A 25,337-nucleotide genomic window follows, 5' to 3' on the forward strand; every position below is an offset into this window, starting at 1 on the left:
GGTTGCTTGCAATATATTCTCCTTGACCTGAGAGCTCTGGAATTTGGCTATAATTTTCCTGGGAGTTTTCATTTTGGGTTCTCTTTCAGGAGGTGATCAGTGGATTCTTCCAATGCCTATTTTGCCCTCTGGTTCTAGACTATCAGGGCAGTTTTCCTTCATAGTTTTCTGAAATATGATGTCTAGGCTCTTTTTTTTTGACCATGGCTTTCAGGTAGTTCAATAATTCTTAAATTATCTTTCCTGGGTCTATTTTCCAGGTCAGTTGTTTTTCCAATGAGATATTTGATGTTTTCTTCTTTTTTTTCACTCTTTTGATTTTGTTTTGTTTCTTGATGTCTCATAAAGTCATTAGCTTCCACTTGCCCAATTAAATTTTTAAAAATTTTACCTTAACCGTTATTCATTTTATTGTTCATTGCAGAAAAATAAGACATTTAAATAACATATTCCAGAAAAGGATACTATGATTTATAGTGCAAGTGTAAAGTTTCATTATAATTTTCCATTGTGCTTTGCCAGTGTATATTAAATCATTGATCAATCTGTAATTACTCTGAGAGTAGAATAACACAGCATGGTGGTCTTCATAAATATTTCTTGTGCTCAGTTTTTCTTTTCACATTTAATGTAATAATGTTTGACAATCATTAAAATATATATAATTGTATTATACCTTACATAAAGCAAATACAAAGCAGTGAAACCTACAATTAAACATAAATATAACATTTATGAAAAAGCAACTTTTATATGGAATAGACATGCTGGGAAAAAAACCTAGCAGTTAATTTTACTTATTTGTCGCTTCATTCTGTACACAAAAATGATACTATAAAAGAAGATAATAGGACTGCAGACAAGATAGTGCTTCTCTTTTAACAAGGTACAAGTTTCAGGATGAATAAAATCACAACTGACTTTATCCCTATGACTTAAACCAAGGGTCTCATGTAAGAAATAAATTTCCTTTCTCAATGTCATGAGCATCCAAATTTTCATTTAATACTTTCTGTGAATTTCCATTTATACATATAAGAATCAAATTGTCCAAAATGTAGATTTTCCACATCATATAACACAACCTAATATTTTAAGACACAATTCTGTTATTGTGTTTAACCTATTTATTCCTTAGATAACTTCACAAACATTTTTTAAAAACAGAGAATATACTTCCTATAGATCAAATGAGGATTTATTAAGATGGTAGTAAATTGGGGGGGGGATAGCATAGGGGTAAAAGTTTTCAATGTAAATATACTCAGAAGGTTTGCTGTTCAAATAATATTTTTTCAAAACTAGTTGGAGGAATATGATAAAAGTCACTGAATTGACAATCCAAAATCACATTGTCATCAACATATACCACAGGATACACTATCTCTCATATGCCTGATGCTGGACAGTGCATATTTTTCCCATTCAAATAAACATTTAATTCTACATGGTCATATGTAATACTCACTACATCTCCCTCCTGTGGAAGACTGTTTTCTGGCATCCTAATCCTTTCCTCATTGTTGTGGTAGAGGGCTCAGTCATTCTTCATCACAAGGCTTTGCACATCTTGGCCAAGAGGAATCTGATTGAAATTAACTTTCTGAGTTGTGTTGGATTTTGAATTTGAAGTAGCTTTTGTTCTGATGTAAAGGTGCATTGGCTAAACAACCTCCTATCCCACATATCCTTCTTTCATTTTTGACAATGACAACATCTGCTCCCATGTCCAGTTGCATGGCCAGCATCTCCTTCAGTGGGGTGTGGGCAGTTCCTGCAGCAGCACAGGCAGCAGAAGATCACTCTGGGGCCACCTCATTTGGGACAGGCCATTATGCAGGCACAGGCACAGGCCTTAATTCTAATTTTTAAGGAATTATTTTCTTCAGTAAGCTTTTGAACCTCCTTTTCCATTTGGTCAGTTCTACTTTTTTAAGGAATTCTTCTCTTCAGTGAATTTTTATATATATCTTTTCCACTTGGCCAGTTCTGCTTTTCAAGGCATTCTTCTCTTCACTGGATTTTTCTGCCTCTTTTACTATTTGGCCTATTATGTTTTTAAGGTGTTATTTTCTTCAGTTTTTTTTGTTCCTCCTTTACCAAGATATTGACTCTATTTTTGTGGTTTTCTTGCACCACTCTCATTTTCCTTTGCAGTTTTTCCTTTACCTATCTTACATTACATTTTAAAATCCTTTTTTGAGGTCTTCCATGGCTCTTCCATGAATTGAGACCAATTCATTCATTCATTCATATATATATATATATATATATATATATGCACACACACACACACACACATATATATGTATATATGTATATATATGTGTATGTATGTATATATATGTGCATGTGTGTGTGTGTGTGTGTGTGTGTGTGTGTGTGTGTGTGTGTATCTTCTGAGTGTGTGTTTTGATCTTCCTTGTCACCATAGTAACTTTCTACAGCCAGAATGTTTTTCTGCTGTTTGTTCATTTTTCCAGTCTATTTCTTGGCCTTTAACTTTAGGCTAAAGTGGGTCTCTACTGCCAGAGTGGAGAGGACACTTCCAAGCTTCAGGGTTTTTTTTTTTGTGCAGCTATTTTCAGAAATAATTCTGGGCATCTGTAAGTTTTTGGTTCTTCCAAGTTGGCATGATCTAGGGAGAGGTGTGTTTACTACTCTCCTGGCCTGTGCTCTGATTTGTGAGTGACCACAAGCACTATTATCCACCCTAGAATTGTGACCATGATCCCAGGTCCCCTACTGCTGTAAGGTCTAGTGTTCTAGTGCTCCTTCTCACCATGGGATGGAGACTCAGGACTGTGACCCAGATCCAAGTATGGGCAATGCAACAAAGTTTTGCCCCTAGTGCCAGCAAAGAGACCCCTATAATCTTCTGACCAGCTGTCTGATGCCTTTACTGTCTGTGGGCTAAGAGGTCTGGAAACTTTCATTGATTCAGTCACCCCCAAGGCCTGCTCCTAGTTTGCTGGGGTTGGCCTGTGCTAGACTGTGCTCCATCTCACCCCAGTGCAACAAACTTCTGCTGACCTAAGTTATCTTGGGCTAGAAAATTGTTTCACCCTGTCCTTTTGTGGGTTCTCCACAAGAATTTGTTTGGGGCATTATTTAAAAATGGTTGGAGGGGTTTGGAGGAGAGCACAGGTGAGTCTGTGCTCCACCATCTTGGCTCTGCTCATTAAATTTTTGAAAAGCTCTGTCAGGAGCATGCTGATAAAAGGTTAACAAACTGCTATTTGGAAAAACAAAAGTATACTCCATAAACATGTTCTTTACTAACCTCTACTATGAAAATGCTGATCTTAATATTGAAAAATGTTCCAAAAAATATTGAAAAATGTTAGGAACAACAATATCAAAATACTTCATCCCCAAATGGTGTCCTAATACAAAATGGCATCAGTTATGTCAAGGCAACACACTCATTTTCACTACAAGATGCAAAGAAGACTCATGAAGCTACTCCTCAATTAGAGGATATAATCATAACCTGATTTACTATACCAGTCCATGACTTTATAAGAATACAGTATGTATGTTGCCACTATAACAGGCCAAACCCCAGTATAGCAATACCTTTTAGGATAAAAATCTTTATATTGAAACAAGATTTCCAATCCATATCCAATGGCCTACTTTGTTTCAAGCAACAAACCATACAACAAAACCCACATGCTTTAAGTTTATTATAAATAGGATTTGACTCCTTCCAAAAAATTGCCCCAAATTATAAAACTGGAAATGAATTGTGTTTCCTTTTGTGCTGGATTGAAATGGCCACACATAATCTATTATCTCTGCTCTGGGTATAGAAATTTTTTTAAAAAAAAATAAAGCTATCAGAAACTAGGCATAGACCAACATCTCACACTGTATACAAAAAATAAAGTCAAAATGTCGGTAAAGTTGTTAACCCCACAGCACTCACCCTGGGTCTTGGCTACCTTGTCCACCATACTGAACAGTAGTAGCAATGGCTATAATGATTTTGTTAAATTTCTTGCAGTATAGTGTAAACCAGCAGGTGTCACTCACCTTCTTCACGGGCCACACAGTATTGTTATTAAAGGAAGTTCCTGTAGCATTGTAGTCCAGCTTCCTTAATCTCTGTCATTAGAAAAGAAATGTCTTTCACTCCTTTGGGACCCTGTGATGTTTAGTGTGAATTACATAAGATGTTTACTACAAGAGTTTCCATTTAATCCTACCCACTATAATCTACATAGAGATTGCCAGAAGACCATGCATAGCTACTGACTCCTAAGAACTCATGATACCCTATTTCCCTCCATGGTCTATAATTCCCTTGTGGAAATTGAAGTACCACCCTATACCTATTGGGGTCTTTTGGTATAATAGTAGCCTGGCTGCCAGTGTCCAGAGGCTCATTATATCCAAATAGAGCATGGGCTTTAGAGGATGCCTAAATTTGGGTCAGATTGGGATTTAATTACCCCTTATTGCAAGTGTGGCAAAAGATGTGGCAGACTTAAATGTGGGAGACTTAAATCTAATCTAATAAACCCATTATTTAAGGAACTTCACTTTATTCTTTGCAAATCTTTACTGAGGAAAGAAATATAGCCACAACAGGAAGGGGGTGAGTTAGACATAACTTCCCATATTGGCTACTTAAAAAGAGACAAAAAGCAGTCTTCAAGTGGCATTTCTAACTGATTTAACTGGCTCTGCAAAAATAAGTCCTTGGAAAACCTCACCTTGACGGAATTCTGCTACAGAGAATGTCTCTGCATGGGCTTAACCATGCCCTCAGCAATTATTGCTCTAATGATTCATCAGGTCACTACTGTATTTAAACTTCTCTTGTAACTTCAGTTTCTTGGTGAAAGCCTGCCCACCCTCCCCTCCCTGAGTGAAGGAAATCAAGCTCTAAGGACCAGTAATAGATTAAGTGGATTATTAGCTTTCTTACTTCCAATGAAAGTTCCCAAGTTTCATTGTCACTCTCAATCTCACAGCTCTTATCTCAGTGGGATGTAGCAAAACTTCTAGGTCAGAGACCTTTTTTCAACCTATGGCTTATCAGTTCCTGCCCGATGCCTGTCAGTTCCTGTTCCCATTTAGCCTAGCCTCTTTGACTGTTATCAGGTAGATCCATTTGATGTCCCTGCTGCTTTCTTATACTGGCAATACTACTTCAAGACAGTAAACAACAACTAGGGAATGTTGGACGTGGTCCAGCATCCACTGAACTAATCACTGAGGGTTAGTGGTGCTGAGTTCTTTATACACCACTAGAATAGCTCTTTTGCTCATGGTGCCATTTGATCACCCCTTCCTCCATATTTGCATTTCTCTTTTCCTAGTTCAATCATGTGAGCTACTGTGTTATCTTGTTCTAACTAATTGACTTGACTGAGACTCTAGTTCCTGGTAGTTTAGGTCTGATGCTGGAATGAAAGAGATAATCAAAGTTTACTTAGCTATAGCATAGAATGGGTATTCGACAAGGATACAGTACTGAGCTCAAGTAGTTAGATGTAGCCTCTCACATACATATGGAAACACATCTGGTCAGCAGGGCAGAATGGAATGGCTCATGTTACCTTGGGATATCTGCCAAATCTGAAAGGTCTCAACTCCACATTGATGGGCCTTTTTATGTCCTTAGGTAAATAGGAGAGTAGAGAGGAAACCTTGGCCTATCACCATCCTCCCCCAAACAAACATGGTGGCAGAGCTATGAGCACAGTTCAAAGAGTTCAACAGTAAGTAGGAAGCAGAGATAGTATCCAGACAAACACAGAATCAAAGAAGCAGCATTCAATACAGCAGAGTTGATGATAGATTCAAGACAGAAATAGTTGTGGTAGCTTGGAGTCAACTGGAAAGAGGAGCAGAGCCATGGGGCCCATCTGAATGACTTCTCCATCAGAAACATTTCACACAAAAGGGAGTAAAGGAGTTAAGAGAAGCATAAGAATCCCAAAAGAAAAAAGATATCATGCTTCTTCAGTACTAGAGACATGAGTTACCTTGACCACATGTCTTCCCTACATGAAAACTGAGCATACTGACAATTAAATGTAGACATATTGATGGGGACCTGTCAGTTGTACTTTTAAGAGTATGGACCCACTATTCAACAATGGGAATTCAACCTGCAAACCTTTGGGTGCTGGGTTGGTGAGGTAGCCCAGAGTGAGAACTCTAAAAGAAAAAATAAATCATTGTGTAAAGGAATTGACTATTCCTGGTAGTTATTGACTGGTAATAAAATTAAAGAAGAAATTACTTCTAATCTTCAGCATATTTATTTAGAATTTGAAAGATTTAATTAAATATTCCAGAAGCTGGTGATTAGAGAGCTGATTACTGTTGTTATTCTCTTAATAAGGAGTCATTTTCAAATTTACTCCATTCTCTTTATTACTAGACCCTGATTGGTATGAATAGTGAATCTCATGAAGTGGTCACATTTATTTAAATTTGTATGACATATTTCCACAGGACTGGAATTATTGACATCTTTTATGTAACTGCAACTTTAAATAGTGTGAATTAGAATACATTATTGAATTAATTCAATGTATGTAAGGATGTAAGGTGGGAAAGAATTGATCAAGGAGTTCCCAATTGAATTCTGTGATCTCTTCCCCTTTAAAATATGGATGTGCCTGGCACCTTGTTATAAGGACAGAGCTCAGTCCTGATTGACTTCCACTAATTGAGGCTGCCTCCAACATATTAGATGGCTAAAACTCTTAGGATAGACTGTGGTCAGAAGAGCTACCCCTCTGTGCCAACCTATACAAGATAACACATAAACTAATCTCAGGCTTTTTTTTACCATTTCCCACCTCAACTTCATACTGGAAAGGGGAGGGGAGGGACAGAGTTCTTTATCCCGTCTGCAGTCCTAGGTGCAGCTAATGCTGCCTTCAGACAGAAGCAAGGTGAACTGATTGTGCTTGTACATGTGGTTTGAACAGAGTTCCTGGATGTGGAGTTCTTGACTTTCTTCTGTCTCTGTTTCCCCTCATGAAGGCAGCTCAGAGGTTGGCAAGAACTTTCTTAGGTCAAGACACAACAAAACTGCAACTACTGGTATAGAGAGGAAACATGAAGAATTACAGACAAGCATGCTAATCCATTGTTGGTGGAGCTGTGAATTAGTGCAATCATTCCAGAAAACAATTTGTAATTCTGCAAATAAAGTGACTAAAATGTTCATACCCTTTGTCTCAGAGATTCCTCTGTTTGGCACTTGCCCCAAGGAGGTCATTCATTAAACAAACAAACACAAATTACTTCATAGACACTTTCTGTGGTAGCAAAGAAATGGAAACAAAGTAGATGACTATCAATTAGGAAATGGCTAAACATGTAGTGGTACACAACTATAATACATTATTACTGTATTGTAAGCAACAACAAATACAGAGCATCATGGAAAGACTTACATGAATTGATACAAAGTGAAGTAAGCAAAGCCAAGAAAACAGTACACTCAATGATTACAACAATGTAAATGGAGAGAACAACTACAATACGAATGAAGCTGAATGTTAAGAAAAAAAAAGGCTTGGCTCCAAAGAAGAGATAAGGACAAGATATTTTCCCCATTCCTTTGCAGAGATGAAAATGTATACAGTGGAAATAGAGACATGGAACACTGCATATTTTTTTGCAATGTTTTCATATAATTGGAACTCTGCAGATTTTTTCCTGTTCATTTAAAAAAAATTCTTTGTTATAGGTTATTGCTCTCTGGGAAAAGATATAGAGAGGGAAATGGAGAAATTTTGGTGACACAAAAATAAAAGAAATCAATAGAATAATTTTTTAAACAGTTCTTATAAAAGCATATGGTAAAGATAGATGTGTTTGCCTGTAAGGTCCTAGACAGGAGTTCATGGACAATAAACTCCAACTCCTATATACAGGAGAGGAAATTTGATTTGCTAGGCAACATGAAGCCAGAATCTAGTCTTCTCGCCAAAGACAGGAGATTTCATGGCCCGTGCTAGCCTTGAGGGTGGCTAATAGATTACTTAAATTTGAGACTGTGGGAACAGAGTCTTCTAGTAGTCAGGAAATTATGGCTTATGGGCCAAATCTGGCCTACCAGCTGTTTTGTTTTTGTTTTGGGCCCACAAACTAAGAATGGTTTTTACATTTTAAAATAAAATTTATTGAATACAGCCATACTCATTTGTTTAAGTATTGTCAATAGCTGCTTTCATACAATTGCAGAGCTGAGTAGCTGCTACAGAGACCTTATGCTCTTATCATTTTGCAGGGCTGCTCAGCCTACTACAAATTAGAGTGACAAAATGGTAACATGACAGCATTACAAGTGAATCTTTTTGTGAGGTTCCAAGAATGTACAGGGCTATAAAGCCTAGAAAAGCTATCTTTCCTTCATATGTCTGGTAGTTGGTTCTCAGTGTGTCTTAGCTTCCAATGCAGATTGCTGCCATCAGCCACTGATGTTCAGAGGATGCCACTATTAGCTCTGGTGGATACTGCTACCAATGTCAGGGGGACCTCCAGTTCTTCTGACCTTTCATAGTTCACAAAATCATAATTTGGTCTATCTCCAGAAAAGTCCTGCCTTTTCTTGGTAAACCTTTGGTTTGCCTTCAGCATGTTCTCTTTACTGTTGGATCTCCTAGTCTGATCTCTCCTATGAGACAGATACTCTCTCTTCTCTATTACAGGAGCCTTAAAATACTCAGCTCCTAAAATTTGGAGTTCTCTCCCACTTAATTGAATGTCTTTGCACTATCTTGCTGTTTCTATAAATAAACCCCATGGTTATGATTAATACTATTTAACTGAACACAAGATGTTTTTTGTGTGGCATTATTTGCTTTCATCTGATGACCCAAAGCCCCTCTGATCCTTTGAAATTGACTAAGAACTTATTCACATCTTTATTTTTGATTGATTGATTCAATCAATATATCCGGGCCTTCTATGATTAATTGGAATGGAGTGGACCCCTATCATCTCATTGGAAACCCTGAAATTTAGAAATTTTCCAGAATAAATTCTAACTGGCAGCATATAAGCTGAAAGAGATGATGACCTTTTGAGGTCATCTTTTCAGATCAGATTTAGGTCAAACCCAGAGCTTGGGGAACCATGGACCATAAGTTACATCCAAAACAAGCAAGTATTTACGTTGTATATCTAGGTCCCATGTAGAACTTGTTTACCTTTCACCATTTACATGAAAACTGTTGACTACTGGGAGAGTAATATACTTCTATTTCTTTAGTAAATGATTTGTGTCATCCATATATTAAAGGTGCTTTTCAAACTTTAAAGCACTATATAAATATCAGCTATTCTATTATATGTATTTCATAACTTCTCTTTAATTGCTGCTATATATGTGAATCAAGTAGGAGTCTCTTTGTATTATTAACTTGAATGTACTGATCATTTAAATGTGACAGTCTATTTCTACTAATAGTGAATAAATGAAAAGGTATTTATTTAAGTTCCAGAGTTGAAATCTTTTTCGCTTACTTGAGGTCAGACCCTCAGATAAAGCTCAGAGAACAGCAGTATGAACAACTTGAAGCCTGAGACATTATTGCCCATACCTCAGGACTATAGTCCAACTCTAATACATAGTTAACAGCCAAGAAATTAGCTGCTTTAAAAAATGAGTAAGCGAAAGAACTCAACCACAGATAGCTACTATGGTGATAGAGAAGATCTAGGTTCAAACTCAGAAGATAGTAAAGTCAAAATAGCTACTTCTACTTCAAAAAAAAAAGTCAAGTGGTCACAAACCCAAAAAGAATTCTTGGAAGAGTTTAAAAAAGATTTCAATTTAAAAATTGAATAAGAGAAGTTGAGAAAAAATTAGGAAAAAATAAGAGTAATACAAGAAAAATCAAGAAAATTATGAAAAGAAAGTCAAGCAATTGGAAAAAAGAGATGAAAAAACTTATGGAAGAAAATAACTTCTTAAAAAATTTAATTGGCAAGGGGAAACTAATAACTTCATAAGACACCAAGAAATAATTTTTATGTAGCCTTTTTTTTTTTTTGGTGAGGCCATTGGGTTACCCAGAGTCACACAGCTAGCGAGTGTTATGTGTCTGAGGCCAGATTTGAACTCAGGTCCTCCTGACTCTGGGGCTGGTGCTCTATCCACCATGCCACCTAGCTACCCCAAGAAATAAATTTTTAAAAAATTAAAAGAATGAAAAAAAAATAAGAGAATATAAAACATTTCATTAGAAAAACTACTGACATGGAGAACAGATTGAGGATAGACAATGTAAGAATTGTTGGACTACCTGAAAGTTATGATCAGAAAAAGAGTCTAGATACTATACTTCAAGAAATTATTAGGGAAAGTTGCCCTTAAGTATTAGAACTAGAGGGTAAAATAGACATTGAAAAAAATCCACCAATCACCACCTAAAAAAGATCCCAAGATGAAAACTCAAAGCTCCTACATCAAAGAGAAAATAGTACAAGCAACTAGGAAAAAAGTTAAATACTGTGGAACTACAGACAGGATAACACAAGATTTAGCAGCTTCTACATTAAAAGACCAAAGGGCATGGAACAGGATATTCCAAAGAGCAAAGGAACTAGGTCTGCAACCAGGAATAACTGAGGGTAATCCTGCATAGGAAAAAATGGATATATAATGAATTAAAGGACTTTCAGGCATTCATGAGGAAAAGCTCAGAACTGAAGAGAAAATCTGACCTACAAGAATAATAAGAAAGGTAAGGTAAATATTGTTGTAGTCTCCAAGCTAGTATTTTATTTAGGATTTTTGCATCCATATTCATTAATGAGATAGGTGTATAATTTCTTTCTCTGCTTTTGCTCTTCCTGGTTTAGGTATCAGCACTATATTTCATAAAAGGACTTTGGTAGGATTCCTTCTTTGCCTATTATTCCAAATAATTTATTTAATATTGGAATCAGTTGAACTTTAAATGTGTTATCTTGTGTTGTTCTGTAAATAAATTATTATTAAATGAATATGTTAATAAATATGATATATAATATATAAATAAATATAATCCTTATGTTATCTTGTAAATAAATTATGATTAAATAAATATGTTAATAAATATAAATAATGAATAAATTAAATATTCTTATTAAATAAATAAGAAGGTAAATGTTAAAGACTAATTATAATGAATTTAATAAGGTCAAACTGTCTATTTTTTATATGGAAAAATGTTATCTATAACTCTTAAGAATGTTATTATTACTTGGGTAGTTTGAAGGAGTGTACATAGATAGAAGGCTTAGGGTTGTGTTGAGGATGGTGGGATGACTCCCCAAAATAAAATTGGGCAGGGAGAGGTAAAAATGAAGCAATTATCTACAGTGGAGGCAGGAGAGGATGGAGGGCTGGTAGTGCTACAGCCTTATTCTCATCAGAACTGTGTTAAAGAGGAAATAACATATACATCTAGAAGGGTATAAAAATCTTAGTTTACAAAGAAATAAGAGGACAAGAGTAGAGGATAAGGGAGGAACTGCTACAAGGGTGTGCAGATTAAGGAAGGTAAGGGAAGAGGATAAGAGAGAAAGTCTTAGAAGTGGTACAGATTAAGGAGGCAGTAGTTAGAAGTAAATTAGATATTTGAGGAGGAATAGGGTACAATAAGAGGGAAAGAAAGATAAACAGTGAGTAAAAATAGAATGGAGGGAAATGTACAACTAGTAATTATAACTTTGAATGTGAATGGGATGAACTCATCCATAAAACAAAAATGGCTAGCAGAATGTATTAAAAACCAAGATCCAACAATATGCTGTTTACAGGAAACACCTTTTAAAATGAGAGCTGCACATAGAGTAAAACTAAAAGGTTGCAGTAGAATTTATTATGCTTAAGCTGATGCAAAAAAAAGCAGGAGTAGCAATCATGATCTCAGACAAAGTTAAAGCTAAAATAGATTTAATTAAAAAAGATAAACAGGGAAACTACATTATGAAGTAATGTAGACAATAAAGTAATATCAATACTGAACCTACATGAACCAAATTTTTAAAGGAAAAACTAAATGAATTAAAGTTGAAAATAGATAGCAAAACTGTAAAAGCAGGGAATGTCCACCTTCTTCTCTCCTAATCAGATAAATCTAACCAAAAAAATAAATAAGAAAGAAGTCAAGGAGATGAATAAAATCTTAGATAAGCTAAATATGATAGCTATCTGGAGAGAAGTGAAGGGGAATAGAAAAGAATATACCTCTTTCTCAGAGGTATGTGGTACCTTTATAAAAAGTGACCATATATTGTAGTATAGTATTATAGTATATTATGGTTAAATGCAGAAAAGCATAAATATTAAATTATAATTTCAGATCATAAAGCAATAAAATTATATTTAATACCATGGAAACACAGATTAAAAATTAATTGGAGACTAAACAATCTAATCTTAAAGAATAAGGGAGTTAAAGAACAAGTCATAGAAACATTAAATAATTTTCTAAAAGAATGACAATAATGACACAACATACCAAAACCATGGGATAAAACAAAAGGAACAATCAGAGGAAAATTTATATCTCTAAATGCTTACATCAATAAAATAGAGAAAGAACAGACCAATGAATTGGGTATGTAATTTTTTAAAAACTAGAAAAAGAACAAATTAAAAATCTCCAATTAAACATCAAATTGGAAATCCAAAATTAATAATATTGAATGTAATTAATTAATAAAATTAATAAAATTGAATGGAAGAAAACCACTGACTTCATAAAAGTAGGTGTTGATTTTATGAAAAAAAACCCAATAGAATAGATAAACCATTGGTTAATAAGATTTTTAAAAAGAAAACAAAATCACTAGTATCAAAAATGAAAAAGGTGAAAATGCTATGAGTAAAGATGAAATCCAAGTAATTATTAGGAGTTACTTTGCCCAATTGTATGCCAATAAATTTAGCAATTTAAGTGAAATGGAAGAATACTTATAAAATATAAACTGCCTAGATTAACAGAAAAGGAAATAGAATATCTAAATAAACCAGTTTTAGAAAAAGATATTGAACAGGCCATAAATGAGCTTCCTAAGAAAAAAGCATCAGAACCACATGAATTTACAAGTGAATTCTACTGCACAGCAGATAGAGCTCCGGTCTTGGAGTCAGAAGGACCTGAGTTCAAATCTGACCTCAGACACTTGACACTTACTAGCTGTGTGACCCTGGGCAAGTCACTTAACCCCATTGCCTAGCAAAAACCAAACCAAAACAAAACAAAAAAAAGGTTAAAAAAAGGTGAATTCTACCAAATATTTAAAATTCAACTGATTCCAATATTAAATAAATTATTTGGAATAATAGGCAAAGAAGGAATCCTACCAAAGTCCTTTTATGAAATATAGTGCTGATATCTAAACCAGGAAGAGCAAAAACAGAGAAATAAATTATACACCAATCTTATTAGTGAATATAGGTGCAAAAATCCTAAATAAAACACTAGCTAGGAGACTACAACAATATATCACTGATTATACATTGTGACCAGGTAGGATTTATACAAGGAATGCAGGGATGATTTAACATAAGGAAAACTATTAACATAACTGCTTATGTCAACAACAAAAATAACAAAAATTAAACGATTATGTCAATAGATACAGAAAAAGCTGTTGACAAAATATAACTCTCATACTCATTAAAAATACTTGAAAGCATAGGTATGAATGGATTTTTTATTAAAATAATAAGAAGCATCTACCTAAAACAATCAGCAAGCATTATTTGTAATGGAGATAAGCTAAAAGCTTCCCAATAAGATCAGGAGTGAAACAAGGATGCTCACTATCACCAATATTATTCAATATTGTATTAGAAATGCTAGCAATGGAAATAAAAGAAGAAAAAGAAACTGAAGGAATTAGAATGGGCAATGAGGTAATAAAGCTATCTCTTTTTGCAGACCACATGATACTTGGAAAATTCTAGAGATTCAATTAAAAAGTTAGTGGAAACAATAATTTTAGCAAAGTAGCAGAATAGAAAATAAACCCATATAAATCATCAGCACAACTATATATCACCAACAAAGCCCTACAAGAAGAGATGGTAAGATACGCCGTTTAAAATAATTGTAGACAGAATAAAACACCTGGGAGTATATCTGTAAAGATACACCTAGGAACTACATGAACATAATTATAAAGCACTTTCTAAATAAATACAGTCAGATTTAAATAATTGGAGAAATATTAAATTGTTCATGGGTACACAGAGCCAATAGAATAAAAACAACAATTCTACCTAATCTACTTATTCAACACCATCCCAATTAAATTGACAAAAAATCATTTTATTGAGTTAGAAAAAATAGCAAAATTCATTTGGAAGAACAAAAGGTCAAGGATATCAAAGGAACTAATGAAAAAAAAGTAAAAGAAGGAGGTTTAGCAGTACCAGATCCTAAACTGCATGAAAGGCAGTAATTATCAAAAATGTCTGATACTAGCTAAGAAGTAAAAAGATGTGTAAGTTGAACAGAATAGACATACAATACACATTAATAAATGATTATAGTAACCTTGTGTTTGACAAGGTTAAGCTTTTGGGGTATGAATTTACTCTTTGGTAAAAATTATTGAGAAAATTGGAAAGTAGTCTGGCAGAAATTGGGTATAGACCAATATCTTACACCATTTACCAATATACAGTCAAAATGGATACATGACTTTGATATAAAGGGAGATATCATAAGTAAATTAGAAGAATATGGAATATATTACTTACCAGACTTATGGACAGGAGAAGAATTTTTAATGGATAAACAAGAGATAGAGAGCATTATGAGATATAAAATAGATAATTTTGATTACATTAAATTAAAAAGGTTTTGTACAAATAAAACCAATGTAGCCAAGATTAGAAACTAAGCAGAAAATTGGGGACAAAACCTTTATAGAAATTCTCAGTTATGGGTCTCATATCTCAAATATATAGAGAACTTTGTCAAATTTATAAGTATATGAGTCATTCTCCAATTGATAAGTGGTCAAAGGATATGAATAGGCCATTTTTGGATGAAGAAATCAAAGCTATATGTAATCATATGAAAAAAATGCTCTAAATCATTATTGATTAGAGAAATGCAAATTAAAACAATTTTTGAGATATCATCTCACACATGTCAGATTGACTAAAATGATAGAAGGGGAAAATGACAAATGTTGGAGGGGATGTGGAAAAATTGGGACTCTAATACATTGTTCATGGAACTGTGAACTGATCCAACGATTGTGGAGAACAATTTGGAATTATGCCCAAAGAGTTATAAAACTGTGTGTATCTTTTGACCCAACAATACGACTATTAGGCTTGTTTCCCAGGATGATTAGGGGAAAAGGGAAAGAACCTATATGTTCTAAAATATTTGTAGCAGCTCTCTTTGTGGTAGCAAAAAATGGTAAATTGAGGGAATGCCCATCAATTGGAGAATGATCAAACAAGTTGTGGTATATGATTTTGATGGATATTACCATGCTGTAAGAAATGATAAGCGGGTTGACTTTAGAAAAATGTAGAAAAGGGGCAGCTAGGTGGTACAGTGGATAGAGCACCGGTCTTGCAGTCAGGAGGACCTGAGTTCAAATCCGGTCTCAGACTAAACACTTGACACTTACCAGCTGTGTGACCCTGGGCAAGTCACTTAACCCCAATTGCCTAAAAAAAAATATGGAAAGATTTGCATGAAATAATGAAGAGTGAGTTGAACAGAACCAAGACAATGCTATATACAGTAACAAAAATATTATTCAAAAGAATAACTATGAACAACTAAGTTATTCTGAAATCAACTACAAAGGACCTGTAAAGGATGATGCTAGCCACTTGCAGAGAAAGAGCTGATAAAGAGAGGTATGCATAGTATGGTTTTACATATAGCTATATCTATATGTACATTTAGCTGTGTTAAATAGGGGCCTTTCCTAGTGTGAGGTGGGGAAGGAGGAAAGGCCACGCTTTGGAACTTAAAACGTAACAAAAAAATTCAATTTATTTAAAAAAATAAACAACAAAAAAGAAAAACCACCATAATACAATACAAAATGAATGTTGCAAAATTGCAAATAAGTGTGACTACAAAGAAGAGATACGAAAAGACCTCTTTCACCACTTTTTTTTGAGAGCCTGTTGTTTCTTTTTTCTTTCTTTCTTTTTATTTGGCTAGCAATGGAATTAAGTGACTTGCCCAGGTTCACACAGCTAGTGTCAAGTGTCAGAGGCTGGATTTGAACTTAAGTCCTTTTGACTCCAGAGCCAGTGCTCTATCCACTGTGCCACCTAGCTGCTCCCCCCCCCCTTTTTTTTTGCGGAGGTGTGAAATATTGAATATGTTTTCAATTTTTTTTTCTCTTTGTTGACCAGTTTTGCTGAATATTTTTTCTTCTTTGTTTCATTTTCCCTTCTATTCTTTAAAAACATTCTTTGTTATGTGGAATGGCTTTCTGGGAGTAGGGTTAGGAGAAATTTGATGATGTAAAACTAAAAGATCTCAATAAAATTATTTTTTAAAAAAAGACAGAATTGCAAGGTAACTCATGCAGGAAAACAAAAAAATCAGTAAAATCATTCTCAACTCTCCTTCTCCCTACACATAAATAGATACAACCTTTTATAATCTCATCCAATGTTTGGGAAAATAACCACTTCCCTGGGACAACTCAATCAAGGGGGAATCATAGGATATGAGCCAATAACATACAATCATAGATTTATAACCAGAAGGGACCTTAGGGGCCATGTACTAAGTGACTTCCCCAGAATCACATGGTTAGTATGTGTCAGAGATCTACTTTGTACCTTCTGAACTCCAAGTCCAGCACTCTATCTACTGTTATGTTGCTTTAAAACTTGAATTTCAGTTTTGGCATAACCATTTCCCACAGTTCCTTGTAGCATTTGCTTTGACTATGGCTTTGAGCTGTCAGCTGCTTTTAGCCAAAATCTCAATTCAATTCTACTCAAAAAGGATATATTAAGCATCATTAATATTTATGATGCATGTATTAAACATTTCTTGCCTTTTCTGTAGCTTGAATATACCAAGTATAGTCTTCAGTGTTGGCATTTCCTTCCTAGGAGACCACATCACTTTTTTTCCCTTCAGCTGCACAGTAACCTTAAAAGACTCCCTAATGATCACATCTTGTGGGCTTCTGATGGCTGGGGCTTCCCTCAATGAATGCTAATTACTTTTATAATCCAGGCTTATCTGGGCATGCCCAGATTGCCAGAAATGGAGGTGTCTTGAGGGGCATTTGGAGCATGTCCAGATTGCCTAACATGGAGGACTCTGCATCCCCTACTACATAGGTGGATGTAGCCTCCTTTGATTGATTTGCCAGCATCTCTAAAACTGGCATGCCTGAGCTAGTCACTTGGTTTTTTTTTTCCAGCCACTCTTTCATTTATGCTTTTTCTGGTTCATGCTCTTTCCTGTATGCTCCTTCCTGCTACACATTCACCCACAATAGGCACCATGAACTGAACTGTTGAGAGGGGAAGGACTTCCTTCTTTTGCTTTCCCTCTCTTTTACCCTAGCTCCCAGAGGGGTCAGGGGTGTTTGTCTTTGTTCTGTTTCATTTATCCTCATTTTCAGGTGCCAGTAATTATTCCCACATGATCTGGGAGTTTGAGCTCTGCAGACTTTAGAGACAGAATCGTAGACAGGATGTTGCAACCAGCCAGCCCAGCATGGAAGCCTGAAAATAAGGTTACTTGTGACTTGAGTCTGAGGGGGACTTTTGGACTTGGAACCAGGACTGTATTTTATGGGAACTGAGCTAAGATATGAATCTAATATTCTTTTTCTCTCCAGAAACTGAGGTGGAACAAGGCAGGATGAGGAAATCATGTCTCTTACTTGCTGGGGAAATAAGTTTGTACATTTGTGATTAGACTTTTTGAAGTATATATTACTTTGTAAAAGTTAGTCTGACTGTTAGTGGCTAAATGGAACTGGGAATGCAGGGGACTACTCTCTACAATTAAAGGAAAAATATTGGTGGGGGCTAAAACCAATGGCAGAGAGTGTGGATAGAACCTTACCCCCAACCCTAAAGGATACCAAAGAATCCTAGGAGTGGGGTGAAATCTAACATACCTGGCCTTACAGGCAGTAAGAGCCATGGCAGTTTGTGTTATACCTTACTTTATTAATTATAAGTGAGGTTAGACAGGAATCATTCATTATTGGCAGTCTGTCTACCCCATTACAAATAAAGAGAAAATTCCTTTTAATTAGAAGTTTCCAAAAATAGAATAGAATAGAATGATAAGGCAGTAGTAAATTCCTTATCAATGGGGATATTTAGTGGAGGGTGTAGAGGTAGTTCTGAAGAGGTGTCAGCTGAAATAAATTATCTTGAAGGTCCTTTCAAATTTTGAGATTCAATGATTCCTAAAAAATACCATCTGCTCTCTCTAGGGGGAAGAGACTCATGGGAGACAATTGAAAGAGCTAATTGCTTCTCCAGAGACTCAGCACTGGGCTGGCTTTGCAGTTACCTTGGAGTATGAGTAATGATGGAGATTGGGGAAAGGAGGAGGGTAGCACAATTATGGGAACAATATTCATTCACTAATTTAATAAATATTAATTAACTACCATGTGCTAGATACCAAGGAAGACATAAAGATAAATAAGACTTAATAAACTCCTTGATTGGACACATGAGAACTCAAACAACACATACACACTGTAACAGGAATTTGAGTTGGAAGGGATCTTAGCCCAACTTTCATTTTATAGATAAGGAAACTGAAGCCCAGTGGTTAAATGATGTACCCAAATTCATATAGGAAGTAAGTGGCAGAGCCAGGATTCAAAACCAGGTCTTCTAACTCAAAATCCAGGGCTCTTTCCACTGAAGGACAGCTGGACAAAACAAAGACTGTAAGGTCACAAGAAAAGTACTCTGATTGATTCCACATTTGCTTCAAATCATAGCTCACAAGCCACAACAGATGTATTTACTTGGGGTATACTTACTCAAACACATATTCTTCCACAAATCACCATCATCAATGAAGAGACTGGACACAAATAGGGATCACACACACAAGAGAATGACTTACCCCCTCCACCCTCACATTGTAGGACAACCACCATACTTTCTGGTAACATTATTAGGCTGCTGTCATTGGACCTGCTTCCTGCTGAGTGTGGCTCTTCTCCTGAGTGTGTTGCACCCCAGCCCCACACTGGCTCTTCTGGCCTAGTGATAATTGCCAGGCATTCATCTGTTGATCCTATGGAATTCCTTCTGGGCCATAGCCTCAGCCAAGCATCATTCTGGTGACTACTGGCTGTAGAGTCTCTTTTCGTCACTTTCCCAACTGAAAGAAAGAATGTCTAGTGCAATGTAACAAGGACATCAGTTATGTAAATTCTTTGGTTGGGCAAATTGTTATTTTTTGAATGCTCTCTTTGATTTACAAGATTCCTGACTCTTATGGTGTTCATTTTAAAACATAACTGTAGTGGCACATATTGTACTACTAGGAAAAAGTGGCAATGAGGCTAAGGTCTAAGGTTTACTTGATTCACATATGGACCAATTAGCTCATGTCAAAGAAAGAAGAAGTCAAAACACTAATTTACAACCACAAACTACATTTATTACTAGCAAAATTCTCACAAATGTTATAAAAAAAAGTAGGCCAAAAAATTCAGAGGTTATTTAGATTGTATATTCTCCCAAACCCCTGAGCTTTAAAGTTTTATAATCCTATAGGTACATATATCCAAACATAAATATTTTTAGGCTGTCTCTAACATATATAAACTGCCACCCCAGAATAACTAATGATTAGTGAATTTCATTTTCCTTTCCTGCTATGATCACTTGGAATTTTCTCCAACCAGTGGCTCATAATATCACCAAGTCCGGTCTCCTAAATATGTATCTGAGCCATACTCTCATTTCTAATCCCACTTATTTCTGGCCTTCCTTGCCCCTTCCCTGTTATATCACAACTGTACTTTAAAAGTTACACTCACAGTCTACATACAGGTAACAGATGAATGTTCCTAATGTACAGCTGGGAACTGGTCACTCTCTTGTTCAAAAACCTTTTGGATATAATATGTGACCCAGTGCTCCCAGCTCTGGGCAGATATGGACCAGGTTTAGTCTTGGAGAATGAGCCAATTAACCATAACTTTCTGGTTTGTTTTGCCTCTACCCATAGTTTTTTTCTACAAACCTCAAAGTATAGTTTATGAGTCTCCTGTCTGTCTCCATTTAGCCTTCAGGAAAAGCTAGATGCATAGGGGCTTTGAGCATTCACTTCCTCCCTTATCCACCATATCAGGAAGGTGGATAAATAGGTACCTACCTGTTTAGAAAATACTTTTTCAAAGAGCCTAGACAGTATCTTTCAGGAAATCATCAAGGAAAACTGCCCTGAAGTCCTAGAACCAGAGGGTAAAATAGCCATAGAAAGAATCTACCAATCACCTCCTGAAAGAGATTCCAAATTGAAAACGCCAAGGAATATAGTAGTCAAATCCCAAAATTACCAGGTCAAAGAGAAAATACTGCAAGCAGCCAGAAAGAAATAATTTAAATATCATGGAACCACAGTCAGGATTACACAGGACTTTGCAGCTTCTACATTGAAAGACCGTAGGGCATGGAATATGATATTCCACAAGGCAATGGAGCCTGGATTACAACTAAGTGAAAATGAGCATGAGCTTTCAGGGTAGGAGATGGATATTCAACAAAATAGGGAACTTCCAAACCTTCCTGATAAAAAGACCGGAGCTCAACAGAAAATTTGATCTTCAAATACAAGACTTAAGAGAGACATTAAAAAGGTGACCTGAACTGGAGAAGTAAACCCACTAGAAGCTGCTCTGAATCTCCACTCATTCCAGTATTCCCAAGAGAAGAGCTCTCCAGAGGACCACAGGACTGCATCAGAGGATGCTTCAGGGCCTGGACAACTGTATGAGATGGGAAGTAAGCACAACACCTTCATCATCATCAGCCTCTCCACAAATGGTTCCTAATCTACCTGTTCCTGAGCTTGCAGTGACTGGAGCCTTTAATCCTCCTTTCCATTCTCCTGCTTCAGCCTTTGTTTCACCACCAACAGCAATGACCAAGAATTGCTTTGTTCATGGAACTCACCCTGTTCCTTATTTTCCTCCAGTCCCTATGCTACAGCCATCTAGATCTGCTGGGTTGTCTGCAGGAATGTTGCCTCTCTTCACCCTCAGGGGGTAGGTGTTTGTCAAACTCACTTGAATCATTTTCACAAACTCATAAGATTTCCAGAACCTGCATGTAGGGCAGATGATTGTATCCCTGAGCTTGAACAAATGCCCACTGGTTCCCCCATTTTCATATCTAACAGGGCAGTTCATACTACTCGGTACCTGTCCCTCATGGTTTTTGGTTGGTGAGAGAGTCACCTCAGACATTTTTGAGTTATGTTTAATCAAATGGACCTGTGAAGGGAATTAGGACTTTCAAAATAATCAACATGATATGTGTAATGAATATACTAATAATTTAGATTTTTCAGAATTGCCTCTCTTCTAGGTCAGACTTACAATGCAGATTGAAATGACCAATCAAAACTTTGACAAGGCTCCCACAACTACTGCATTCTTGTGCCTGTGTACCTTAACTGAAACAAAGCAAAGATTGTAGACCCTGTTGTCATCATAGAACTCTTGTCTTCTGCCTGGTGGTAGTGGGGCGTGGCCACAGTCCCCAAAGCCTGACTCCAGAATTGTTGCATTTTCTTCCACTTGTGGGCTTGTCATGGGAAATGGCACAAGCCCTGGGAAGGTATTGTTTGTAATCCACTTTCCCCCTTCCCTTCCCATTTGTGATTTATGTACATAATCTATGTCTTCACTTCAACACCCTGGAATTCTGATCAAGAGAATTCCCTATGTGCAAATCTGTTTCTCCTAAGAAAATTAATTAATTAAATGGCTACCTGATTACTGGCAACAAAACAAAACAAAACTTTTTCTTCTTCCAGTTCCCATTCACTACCTCTCCCTGAAACACATATACACGTTTACATACTTTGCACTAATCTAACCCAGAGGAGTAGTTGTGATCAAGGTCTAACACCCCTGGCCTTTGCTCCATAAAACTATCCCATGGGAGCCTGAAAACAGTACAATTCATCGCCCATTTGCAGTAAAGATAACAATGTAAAGGGATAAAGAGCCCAACTCTTACACAGAGACCTCCAAAAAACACTGAAAGAGTATCTCAGATAAAAGAGCTCTGGTACTACAGAATGGAAATAGAAAGGAACAGACACATTTCTCAGCTGTGCAAGGAACTTTACAGAAATTGACCATGTGATAGAATATAAAACCTAATAAACAAATGTAGAAAAGCAGAACTATTAAGCACATTATTTATTGGCAACAATGCAAAAAAATTACACTCAATAAAGAGCCTTTGAAGAAAAGATTGAAACTTGGTGAAGAAAATAATTTAATCCTAAAATATGTGTGAGTCAAAAAACAGATAATAAAAACTGGAAATAATTTTGTCAAAGAAAATAACAACAAGATAATATACCCAAACTTTTCAGATGCAGCCAAAGCAGTTCATGAGAGAAACTTCATTTCACTAGACAATTTCATCAAAAAAAAAAAGAGAGAAAGAATAGATCAATGAATTGGGCACTTAATGAAAAAAGCAACAAATCAAAAAACCCAACAAACACAAAAATAGAAAATCTGAAAATAAAGGTATAAAATTGAAAACAGAAATCCAGTGACTTGGTAAATAAAACTAGGAACTTAAAACAAGAACCAACAAAATAGGTAAGCCTTTGGCTAACCTAATAAAAAAGAGAGGAAAACCAAATAGTAAATATCAGAAATGAAAAAGAATACATTTTAAAATGAAGAGAAAATAGAGGAAATTATTAGTAATTATTTTGTTTACTTGTATACTAACCGAACTGATAACATAGAAGAAATGGAACAAATACCCAGATTAACAGAACAAGAAAGAAATAATTTAAATTACTTATCTCAGAAAAAGAAATTAAGTGAAAGGACTCCCAAAAGGGGAGAAAATTCAGGACCAGATGGCTATACAAATTAATGCTGTAAAACTTTCAAGGAATTAGTAGTTTCAATCTTGCAGATGATTAGACACTTTCTCTGATCCTTGCTCAGAGCTCAGTCCTTTCAGTCCTGACTCTTCAGGACTCCGGGCCTGGCGCTATATCTACCGCGCCACCTAGCGGCCAATAAATATTATCTCATTTGATGCAGACAACGACCCTGTGAGGGCGTTGCTGTTGTTGAGTCGTGTCCAACTCTTTGTGACTCCATCTGCAGTTTTCTTGGCAAAGATACTGGAGGAGTTTTCCATTTCCTTCTCCAGCTCATTTTACAGATGAGGAAACTGAGGCAAACAGGGTTAAGTGGATTGTCCAAGATCACACAGCTAGTGAAGTGTCAGGTCACATTTGAACTCAGGTTCCTGACTCCAGGCTGGACACTCTCTACTTCATCCCTTAGCTACCTCTTCTCTGATCCTTACAATCTCTCCAGTATCTCCAAAATAGGAATCACGCGCAAGAGAGAAAGCAATTTCAGCTGTCTCTGTGGTTTAAGACATCAAGAAACCTAATGTGCTAATAACTCAATGAACTAACATCGGAAAAGGCTAATACTTAATGTGCTCACTCAACATCCCCTCCCCTAACACCCATCTTGTATAAGTCAACCCATAGGCTTGCAACACAACTCAGTTCTTCCTTCACCTCTTCCCCTATGCAGAAAGCCAGAAGATTCCTGTATCTGGGACAGAAGTGAGGTAGTTCTTTGTGAAAGATATTATCGATAAAGGAATAGTCATATGCAAAACAAAGTCCACAATTGGATGGATGAGCTTGAAGAATTAGGGGTGGGCTCAGGGGGAGAGGAGAAGGGCAACAAAAAGAAAATAGGATAGGTATCAATCACAAGTGCCCTCCCTCTTACTATCTCTTTCTCATTTGTAAGGTGGGGGAGAAGTAGGAGACTTCTAGGTCCTATGAGCAACAAGATGGAGGACTAGACATTTTCTCTGATCTACCAGACCTGTTAAACCTCTTTAAAACAGAAATACTGCACCAAAGATAAAGCAACTTCAGCTGTCTACATTCTAGTAATCCAGAATTCAAAAGAAATAAGAAAAAACAAACAAACCCAAATCCATGAACTGATGCCTACCCTATGCTCACTCATCACTCTCTCCTCCCCACCACACTAATGCAGTGAAGCTGCTTCAACTGACCCACGGACGTGTAACAAAACCCAAGGACCTGACAAATGGACTGCTTGCAACAAAATCCAACTCCATACCCTACACCTCCCTCTATATTTCCAGTGCCTGGAGATACCATCTCCAGACTGCAGAAGTTTGCTTGGGCCATGACAGCCAGTTAGGGTCGTAGTGGGCAGCATTCTGTTGTGCAAAAGATCTCTGTGGCAGAGAAAGGAATAGAGCAAAATGTGTCTGGGCTAGAAAGAAAGCTCAAACCCATACCTCAATCCCTTCCTCCTTCCAGACTTGGAGAGTCAACCCTATAGTACCAACGGTAGCTCTCTGAATTGTGCAGGGCCTGAAAGCTGGGAAATAGAGAGAGCAGGACAGGATTCTGAGGGAAAGAGCTCAGCATACTGCTGGGGCAAGTTCTATCACTTGGAGCAGGGAGCTAAGCTGGTGAACCATGAATTGCTAAGTACAGGAAGAGGCTGAGGCATTTGAAATCCAATCTCTAAGGCAACCACCATCAGAGGGGAAGGAGTTAGGCAGACAGCAACAGGGGAAAATAAGGAGTAAAAATACTGGAATTACCAAAGATCTCACCTAGAAGAAAATGGAAATATCTTGAACATAAGAAGCTAAATCAATAGCAAAAATATTAAGAACAGGACATATGGCCTACAGATCTAGTAAACAAGTCCAGGAAACTATGAATAATATATACAGGAAAATGATCAAATACTTGATGAGACAGAAAACCCTGTGGAATGTGAGAAGATCATGGAAACCATAACATACTGTTCCTGAATGGTTCAAAAGAGAAATGAGAATTATGAATGCAGAATTTATGGCCTGCCCAGAAAAATAACGGGCAGACAGAAAAATTAGAATCTCCAATGACAAGTATCACCCAAGAAACAAAAGAGAGAACAAGAAACTATGAATGGAAATGCAGAAGTGAAAGTCAATTTAGAAAAAGAGAAGTAAAAAACATTAACATTAAAAAAATATATTCACTATGCAAGCAAAACATACTGATCTTGAAGGCAGGATGTTTAGAGACAACCAAGTA

General features: G+C 36.3%; 1 pseudogene; it reads right to left on the reverse strand.

Annotated features, from left to right (window-relative positions):
- Window positions 1-1,264: 1,264 nt before the first annotated feature.
- Window positions 1,265-24,431, reverse strand: LOC110214832 (SPRY domain-containing protein 7 pseudogene; annotated as a pseudogene).
- Between the last annotated feature and the right edge of the window lie 906 nt (window positions 24,432-25,337).

The sequence above is a fragment of the Phascolarctos cinereus genome, unplaced genomic scaffold (assembly GCF_003287225.1).
Source record: "Phascolarctos cinereus isolate Bilbo 61053 unplaced genomic scaffold, phaCin_HiC Scaffold_726;HRSCAF=1367, whole genome shotgun sequence".
NCBI classification, from domain to species: Eukaryota; Metazoa; Chordata; class Mammalia; order Diprotodontia; family Phascolarctidae; genus Phascolarctos; species Phascolarctos cinereus.